Genomic DNA, 10,486 nt, shown 5'->3' on the forward strand with positions numbered 1-10,486 from the left:
ATGTGTAAAAATTAAAAAGGTTCAAGCTAATATGCAAGTTCTCTCAATTAATGGGACTCTTACTAGTGATAAGGAAACTATTTCCCTGCATGTGATTGATTACTACTCCTCTTTATTCACCGGTAGCAAGCTTGACATTGATTTTAACGCCATCTCTGAAGTAGTCCCTGCCAGCATCTCGGATGCGGATAACGAGAGTCTTACTCGATAACCTTCTAGAGAGGAAATTAAAGTTGCGGTTTTCCTTCTCAATCGTGATAGTACGCCTGGTCCAGATGGATTTGGGGTACATTATATCAGTGCTTTTGGGATGTCATTGGTCCGGACGTCTGTAGTATGGTTCAGAGTTTCTTCACTTCGGGTTATATGTTACCAGGCATGAACTCCACTATCATGGCTTTGCTTCCAAAATCAGCATGGGCCACTGAAATTGGTCAATTTAGACCGATTGTAATGGGGAATTTTAGTTATAAAATTATCTCTAAAATTCTTGCTGATAGGCTTGCGTCTGTTGCTGCGAACATTGTCTCAGATAATCAATTCGGGTTCATTCGGGGCAGAAGTATTCACCACTGTATTGCAGCTGCTTCTGAAGGTGTGAATATGTTGAGGAAAAAATGTTTTGGTGGTAATATGGCACTAAAGATTGACATCAGAAAAGCCTTTGATACGCTTAACTGGAACTTCCTTCTATCTATTCTTGAAGCTTTTGGATTTTCTCTGCAGTTCAGAAATTGGATTTTGGAAATTCTCCGATCAGCTCGTATTTCAATTATATTATGAGGCAACATCAATGGTTTTTTTGGGTGTTCATGTGGAGTCCGTCAGGGTGATCCGCTTTCACCAATTTTATTTGGCATCGCTGAGGATTTTTTTAGTAGATGGCTTGCTAAGTTGGAGAGAGATGGAAAGTTTAAGTTGATGGTTTACTCTAACCAAGCCAATTTTCCCACACATCTGCTATATGCTGATGATATGCTTCTTTTTGGAAGGGCTTCGTTGCGTAACATGAGATGTGTTCATGAATTGTTTAATTTTTATACCGCCATTTCTGTGCAAGCTCTAAACTGGGAAAAATCAGATGCCTTCTTTGGGAACTCTATCTCTACTAACCGTCGTATAAGGCTGGCTGGGGTCTTGGCGATTCGGATTGCAAGTCTTCCTTTCAATTACCTTGGTGTGCCTCTATTTCAGGGAGCTCCAAAATCCCGATTTCTGCAACCTCTAGCTGATCGATTCCTTGCAAAATTCAATCTGTGGAAAAGACAATCTCTATCTATGGTTGCCCGTCTAACTCTGGTTAAATCTGCTCTGATAGGTATGTTAATTCATTCTTTTTTTGCTCTACAGGTGGCCGACGGCTCTGATTTCTAAAATTAACAAAGCTCTCAGGAACTTTCTCTGGACTGGAAACAGGGATACACGAAAATTAGTCTCAGTATCTTGGTCTATTTGTTGTAAGCAACTCGATTGTGGCGGGCTTAGCATCAAAAATCTCAGTATTTTTAATTCTGCTCTTATCGGTAAATTCAGTTGGGATTTAATTCAAGGGAAGCAGTTCATTCCCACGCTTCTTCGTTCGCGGTTTCTTGTTCCTTCAGGGTTGTCTAAGAGGTATATTTCTAATTCCTCAATTTGGGTCTCCTCTAGACCGATTTATGAGAAAATTAGGGAGGATGTAATATGGTGGATTGGGGATAATTAGGACTTAAACTTTTGGACGGATGCGTGGATCTCTCCGTCTATGGCTGATTAGCTTGCTATTCCTCTTCGTAATAAAAAATTGTTGTACGACCCGGTTCAGAATTTCATAATTGATGATTTATAGGATAACATTCAGCACTTGCCCGAAAACATGCAACAGAATATCCAAAGCGTTACTAAGGGATGTGATTATGAAGATGTTTGCATCTGGACTAACTCTGATTCGGGTATTCTTACGGCGAGATCCTTTTACGATTATCTCTGTCCGACGGACACTGTTTCGTGGTGTCGTTTTATTTGGAGCTCGACCATTCCACCAAGAAGATCTGTTACCTGTTGGCTGTTAATCCATAGAAAATTATCAATGCAGGTGTCACTACAATTGCGGGGTTTTACTTTGGCTCGCGCTGTGAGCTTTGCAAAAGTCAGAGTGAGTCGTTGGACCACTTATTCATCACATGCATCATAGCGCGCAGCTTGTGGAGGTACATTTGTGATTTATTTGCATGATCGGTTACGCCCGCTGCCGGTTTCCCAGATCTCTTCGATCAGCTTAAAGTATTGCGAGTTCAAAGGCAGTTCCGGAATTTGTGGCGTGAAGCTATTGTAACTTGTGTATGGTATATCTGGTACATCAGGAATCGAGCCATTTTTTAGGAAGAGCTCCCTTCAATCCAAATTTTGCGAAATAAACTTTTTTACAACATCAAAGAGTTCGAATCGGTTTCTGGAAATCGTATCTGAGCTCCACCGAAACCGAATTATGCTTTTCTCATATGGATGTCGCCGCCTGTAGGGTGGATCAAAGCGAACACCGATGGTGCAGCTTCTGGTGCGCCAGGAATGGCCGGTGTAGTGGGTGTTTTTCGTAACAGTAGAGGTTTTATGAAGGGTTGTTTTTCAATCAATATTCCTAATTTGTTTGCTCACATTGCGGAATTAAAAGCATTCATTTTCGCAATTGAAACTGCTTGGGAGAGAGAAAGGTATAATCTTTGGATTGAGTCTGATTCTACTTATGCGGTAATGATGCTTCACAGTAGGTCAAAGGATGTCCTGTGCATAATACGACAAGACTGGTTGAAATGTCTTGAGCACTGTTCGTCTATGAATTGTAAGATCTCTCATATTTACAAGGCAACCAGACAGCTGACAGTTTAGCAAACTTCGGAAAGGCCTCTTCGAGTATAATTTGGTGGCATTCTGCTCCTCATTTTTGCAAATCCTTTATTTTTGATGATTTATGTAATGTAGCACATGTTCGTTTTCTTTAATTCATTCTTTGTAATTCTTTCATTTTTTATTAATAATATTCGGGTTGGTTGAGGTTTTCTGGAGATGCCAACCTAGTTGGGATGTCTGGTACCCTCAATCGCGTCCCAACCTTTTATTCCAAAAAAACTAGTTAAACCAGTCTTAATTAGTTTGAATGAACCTTTTAATTGTATGTAGAATGATATAATATCCTCTATTCTAGAGGGCACATCTCCCAATTGTTCAAATATTTCGCCTGATATTATTGCATACATTTTGGTTTGTCCTGGTTGAGTTGATTACAAGGGGGGAGGAAGTCATTTATTATAATGGATCGGAAAGTTTCATTTTCAATAATTGTAAGCTTTACGTAATTGTAATCTCTAAAATTTTCAAACTCCTTTAGGTTGGAACATAACATGGGACTTACAACTTGAATCATTTAAACCACAAAAAACATTGTGCTGATATGACCACCAATTCATAAATTTGTTTGAAAAAATTTGGTAACTTGATGTAAATTCAACATATATGTTTTGTTTTGAGATATTATAACTAGGATAGGATCATCGATGTGATGTGATGGATGGATGTAGTACAATTTACAAATATATAAATTAAAAGACACACGTGCCAATTTTGCAATCCCATATATAAAAATTCCCTTTATTGTGTCACCTTCACAATTAACTATGCTACACGTAATCTAGGGTAGTTTGCCTTGAAGAAATGGGAATTATGATGCAATTAGCACATTCACATACGGAAAATTTGACCATCCCTTAAATTAGACAAATACAGATAGATATACTTCCAAAACATGGGTCTAGCCAAACTTGTGCAAGTTGGCATTAATGAGCAATTGTATTACAAGTTTAGCAAAAGGTGGACAAATAATTTATCAAATTATCTTTTCGATCATGAATCTTGTTACTTATATTTCGTATGTGCATCATTTTATTACTAATTAGTAACAGATCACAAATATATAATTAGATGTGAATTTTTTTTTAAATATACTATAGTTTGTAAGAGTTGGACAAAAAAAATTTAAATATTTCGCCGGATTTAAAAATATTAGTAATCTTTAATTCTAGAATTTGAAATTCTGAAATTCTAGAATCTATATTTTATGGAATTCCAAAATTCTAGAATTTCAATATTTTTTAGAATCTTAGAATTCCAAAATTCTAGAATCTGAAATTCCTGATTTCTAGAATTCCAAAAAATATTGGAATTCCAAAATTTTTTAAAATTTTAGAATCTAGAATTTTAGAAACTAAAACTAGTTGTAGACCCGTGCTTTGCACGGACTTTTTTTACATTATACAGTAATATCATATATTGATTGCATTGTAGTAATTTTTCATTAAAAATAAGAAACTGAAATTAAAAAAAAATGTAGTAATAAATTAATGACAAATTTTAGGAAAAAGCTGCTTTTTGTAATTTATATGAAATTATTGTTCCATTCATTAGTTGTGAAACATATATATACACTATTGGTAAATTAAATTAAATAAAAAAAATTAATAACGTAATTTACTCTATTTTATTAAAAATTTCTTAGTATATTTTGAGTATAATTATGTGTATTGTTTTGTTGTTTTACAAAATAAAAAAATTCAAGTCAATTTTTTCTTTTAACTTTAGAAACTACACGTACAATTGCCATGGTTAAAACATGAAAGCATATTTTCAATATTCTACAAAACTTTTTTATACTTTTTTTTTTTTTTTTTGCAGATTTATAGCCCATTTAATTCTCATTTTTGTAGCTTTTTTTTAAGTTCTAGTTCAAACTATCTTTCAATCAAACCGAACATGCCTTTAATTTGAGTTAAATTATTTAAATACTTAAAGTAATATTGTCTTAACTTGTTAGATCTATATACTTTAGCTCTAAATTTAAATCTAAAATTTTATATTATAAGGTTTATGTGTTACAGTTAATCTATAATTACCAAACAATTTTTTTTTTTAAGAATAACATCAAATAATATTAAACTTTAGAGTTAATCTCTAATTTAGTATAATCATAAAATTTTCACCATAAAATAAATAATTGTCCTTGCAGAACTATGGACATTATAAAACCTCATAATACATTATAAGAAGGTCATCCCAAGTTTAATTTGATTAGCTTAAAAGCTTATATTAATACATTAACAGACTAATCATTATATTTTATTTTTTAATAATATAATAAAATTTCTCAACAATTATATTTTCTTTTTTAATAATATTGCAAACTTTCTCTGTAATTATATTTTCTTTTTTAATGATATCCTAAACTTTTTATATTTTCTCTTTATTCTCAAGAAACATAAGTGATACTGTTTAAGAGCTTGGAACATTACAACTTGGAACATTACAACTTGATAAACTTATGTACTTTACATAATTTATACAAAGACAGTAAAAAAAGGGCGGCCCGGTCGCATTACGCGTCCCCGCTGAGCGAGGGTCCGGGGAGGGGTCCCACCACAAGGGTGTATTGGGGGCAAGCCTTCCCTTGCCAATTTAATTGGCAAGAGGCCGCTCCTAAGACTCGAACCCGTGACCTCTGGTCACACGACAACAACGTTTTACCGTTGCGCCAAGGCTCGCCCTCTAATTTATACAAAGACAGTATTAAAAGAAAATTGAATATCACATTAACATTAACAACACACATGAGATGGTCCTTAGTCCTTGTTGACTAAGTCATGATGATTCCCAAGTACGGTGATAGAACTTGGAAGAATTGAACCCAAAAAAACTTAAAAGGTATTCTTTAAGTATTTGAGTACCGAAACCAGAGCTGCTAGAGTGTCTAGACCAGTAGCATGGAATCCAGGAGGAAATCGGAAACACAAACACTCCTATGTTGAGGTTGGATTCAAATAATTCTCCTTCACCACCCGCTAGAGAGGTCATTGACCCCATAAAGTTATGACCTTTGTGACTGTACCATTTCAAGAATTCCTGACGCCCATGGAATGCTATGAATTTCATTGTCTGCAACTTCAAGAGACATGCCAAAGATAATGATATTCCTCGTTGAAACATGAAGCGGAGTGCCTAAATATAGAATTCTCACAAAGAAAGAATACATGTGAATCCACCAAATATCATGTAGTTATCAAATAGCAGAGCACAGTAAACAAAATATATCATAGATAGAAACTAATCCCATATTCATTATACAGTTAACATGGTTTATATCCAAATTCAACATCCCTGCCACATCTAGCATATTACGAAGGCCATTCCAGTCAATGTATAATAAGAATAATCAGAAAAGGTTCAAACATCCATCCATACAGAGTGTGTAATGAGTCTAAACTACTTCAAGGAAATGATTTCACATCCAAAATTCATAAACTAAGTCTGTATTAATTACTTACAATTGGGAGAATAGGTATATGTCTCTTCCATAACACCTGCACATGGGAAGATTGCAAAGTGAGCAGGAATTTAAAACCTGCCAAAAACTTTGAGCACAAAGATGAGGTTCATTTTGCAAAACCATAGTGAAAATGCCAAAAAATACTTGAATTCTGAAGACTTGAAACAAATGCAAGACCCGAGTAAAAATCAATTTACACAAACAATCACAAATACATAAGAAATAAAGACTTGAAACAAATGTAAAACGGAGTAAAAATAAAGTGAACCATGAAAAATAACTCGTAACATAAAAAAGATATAATTATTTAATGGCAACTGCATTTATGCAATCATAAACACCATGGTTGGACCAGATTGGAAGTACAATAATGCCATGTTAAAGAAACAACTCACATAGAGAGGATATAGGTGAAATATATTTACCAAAAATCAAGGAGAAGACGAAAATAAATGGAACTGCCCGTTTTTGCAATTGGAAGCCTTATAGAAACCGTCTGCAATCAAGATCAGAGTCTTAACGAATTCATTAATGGCGAAGAGCTTGATACACAGATAGTAAGTGTCAAAAATTCATTAAAAGAAACAAATCAAATCAAACTTGAAAACGGAGAAGAAGAAATTGATAAAAGGGAAAGAAACGATAACAGTCCATCACTCTGTTCAAATGCAACCGAATTCCACAAGCATCATTAACATTCAATCACATTTCATAGTATCATAATTCTTCATTTGCACAAAATCGATTCATGAAATTTGCACTTTAAAATCTACATGTTTAAAGCCCCAAAAAACAATCCACAACTCCGTAAACAACCCAGGAATTTTTTTTATCTTTTCACATTAAGAAAATTTGAAACAGTCCGTATATCAAGGGAATGAACAATTTTTTCAATTAACTCGTTAAACAACTCCAATCATTCTCAATATCAACCCAGACAAAATAATAAACTTGGAAGAATTCAAATGTTTACAGAGACCCAGAAAGACAGATAGTAAGGGTAAAAAATTCACTAAAAGAAACAAATCAAATCAAACTTGAATTTACATCAGGATGCTCAGGTAATACCAGGGTTGTAGCCTTTGGATAACCGATGAAATTAAATTTCAAAAGAAAATCTATAGGGTAAACAAAAAAGAACATGAAAAGGGGAAACATGTAACTTCTAATGACTATGAATATTTTTTGAGCATATAAGGCTGCCATGACAATGTCTATAAAGGTAATTTATTTAAAAATTATCTGGAAAAGATAAAGAAAACCAGAAATAGTTTGCAAGAAGATTAAATTGCATACTCTAAATCCTAATATTTTCTACTTGTCTTTCTTCCTCCATAGCCTTTAGCTTTATCACATGGGATTAGGGCTGATTTATTTGCACACAAAAGATATAAAATTTCAAAGAGGAAGATGATTACCTGCATAGTTGGAAAATCTTGAGTTGAAGTTGAATTGCTAGAAAAAAAAACAAAAAAAAAACTTTCAAATTGATTTAAAACATATTTATGAATTCTAAGCTTTAATTTAAAACTTATATTCAATTATGTGTATATATGTACTATGAGAGGTCAATTAAGTTGCTCTTGAAATTCCACCCACCATCCATAACAAATCCAAATTAAAAAAAAAAAAAGTAGATATTTATATAACACAGTTGCTTGAGTTTGCAACTGAGAATGATGCAGTACATATTTATACACTAAGAAAAAAAAATAGGAGGCATGATCATTCTTAAAAAACTCAACAGCTAGGGAAATCCAAACTGCCAAAACCATGGTTTCCACCACCCTCTAGTTCAAATGCAGCCTTACCCAAAAGCAAATAGAGAGCAACCTTAATGTCTCCATCCTCCCCTCTAATTTACACTGTATGTTTTCCCAAACAGCATTTAACAACATGAAAATCTCAAATACTCAATTGCTCCCTCTTCTAACAGTATGTGACACCAAAAGTGAATGTGATTAAATTTTATCCAGCCTCTGTCATGAGGATTTTCTCACTAAAACCCAGAATTGTGTCTATCAAGCAAATTAACATGCAAAAAGTTATAACAATGGTTTGATCATATTAATAAAATAACCAATAATACTCTACAGATACATAATTTGGGAACAAAAGAGACTATAATAGCACCCAAAAAGCCCTAATTGAACATTTCAAGACACTACCTGTATGAACCAAAATTGTAAAAATTGAGAGAGAAGTGTGGCGAAAATAGGTTACCTAAAATCATACATCACAACAACTGAAGAGTATAATCAAAACTGAGAATGGCTGAGGAAAGTGAGAATGCATCTACCACTTTGGAGCAATTTATCCAGTCTCTGCCAAACTGCGCATTGAGTTTCTAAGAGTTTCCACTTTGGAACAATTTTATCCGGTCTCTGCCAAATGCGTTTATATAAAAATAAGAAACTTTGAATTCGACGGTGAAATTAGCATCTCGATCAGAAGATAGTGGAACCTGAGGTGGACGCGGTCCAGTCGAATGCGAAATTACCATCTCGAATTTTCTCCCGATAGAATATTCAGGTAGAGAGCAGTTGATAGAGATAGATTACAGGAATAAGAAGTTGAGCGATGATTGAAATTGAAGAAGTGGGAGAGAAACGGTAAGAGAAATTTCAACCAAGAAATATAAAACTGTTCGAAGGTCGTGTTAAAAGCGAGAATGGGAGTGTTTAGAAAATTGACACTTCAGCAGGGAATGTTTTAGAATACGACACATCAGAAATAGGATCTACAGATTTAGTATATATATATATAGATATAGATTTTGAAATTCCATTGGAATTACAAAGTTTTTTCCGTATTTTTTATTTTTTTCAATTTTTAATTAGATTTTATTAATTGAGTTAAATCACTCAACCCATGTAACTCATTTAAAAATGGGCTTCCTACATAAATATTATAATTAACAATAAAAATTACAACTAAATCAGTTAGCAAACTTAATTCTGAATATGTCATTCTTTTCTATATATAACAAATGAAATATGTTTTTACATTCTAATTTAAAAATTCTAAGCTTTAATTCATAAATCATAAATCATAAACAATATATCTTAGACCCTTAATTCATAAACTACAATTCTTAAAATGAATTAAAAGTAATGATTTTATTAAGTTGACATAATTCAAAACCATGACTTGATATAATTGTAGATAGTTTTTCAAAATGAACTTCTATGTAAATTTCCCTTTAAAAATGAGTTGGGTCATGTTATCCTATATATAAATGGGTTGTCTCAACCCATCTACTAAATGGGTTGGGTTGAGTTAACTCATTTATCAAATGAGATGGGTCAACCCATTTATTAAAGGGCTTTTTACAGGAAAATCATATATGAATATAAAATTACAATTAAATCATATTACAAAACTTAATTCTCAATATATCATATATTACAAATAAAGTATGATTTTATGCCTTAATTAATTTATTTTAGACCTCAATTCATAAATTCTAAATCGTAAAAAATATATCGTAGACCCCTAATTCATACAACATAGTTTTTAAAATATATGAAAAACAATGATTTTTCTAGTTTGATATTATTTAAATTAGTACTTGATATAGTCGTAAATAATTTTTCAAATTTGAATTTTTGTGTAAATTTTTCTTTATTAAATGGGTTGGATCAACCCATTTACCAATTTTAACACCTCTAAACTTACCAACATTATAGATAAAATTGCATAATTGTAAATATTAATCGTATTTTACACCTTACCAAAAATTATTTCTCATTATAAATATTAAAGATATTTTATTGTTTAGTAGAATTTAATCCGGCACAAAAACAACGGTCATCCACCTAACCAGCTTCAAAGAATCCTGATGAATAACGACGTCCCCCTACAACCCTCGCCCTCGCCCTCGCCAGTGGCGAATCCAGGATTTGAGGGAGGGGGAGGGGGGCAAAACTCTATGTAAAATTTTTTTAGACAAAATAACATTAATTGAAAAAAATATACTTTAATACATAATTGCTATTCGATACAAAATGTCTTAAAATTAAAAAAAAAACTTCTAATGCTGAGTAGAACGATAATTACGAGGTGGCAATTGACATCTATGATCTGTCATACCTTGAAAACGATCCAAAATATCATCTGGGTTCACTAATTACATCA

At 33.0% G+C, this 10,486-nt stretch overlaps 1 long non-coding RNA gene across 1 annotated transcript; it reads right to left on the bottom strand.

Annotated features, from left to right (window-relative positions):
• Positions 1-5,592: 5,592 nt before the first annotated feature.
• Positions 5,593-9,018, bottom strand: LOC136218955 (uncharacterized). The gene is made up of 5 exons (XR_010683986.1): positions 8,814-9,018; positions 8,573-8,733; positions 7,768-7,804; positions 6,775-6,845; positions 5,593-6,383 (listed from the first exon to the last, which is right to left on the bottom strand). It is a non-coding gene; the product is annotated as an uncharacterized lncRNA (long non-coding RNA).
• Positions 9,019-10,486: the final 1,468 nt, after the last annotated feature.

Source organism: Euphorbia lathyris, chromosome 2, assembly GCF_963576675.1.
Source record: "Euphorbia lathyris chromosome 2, ddEupLath1.1, whole genome shotgun sequence".
In the NCBI taxonomy this organism is placed as follows: Eukaryota; Viridiplantae; Streptophyta; class Magnoliopsida; order Malpighiales; family Euphorbiaceae; genus Euphorbia; species Euphorbia lathyris.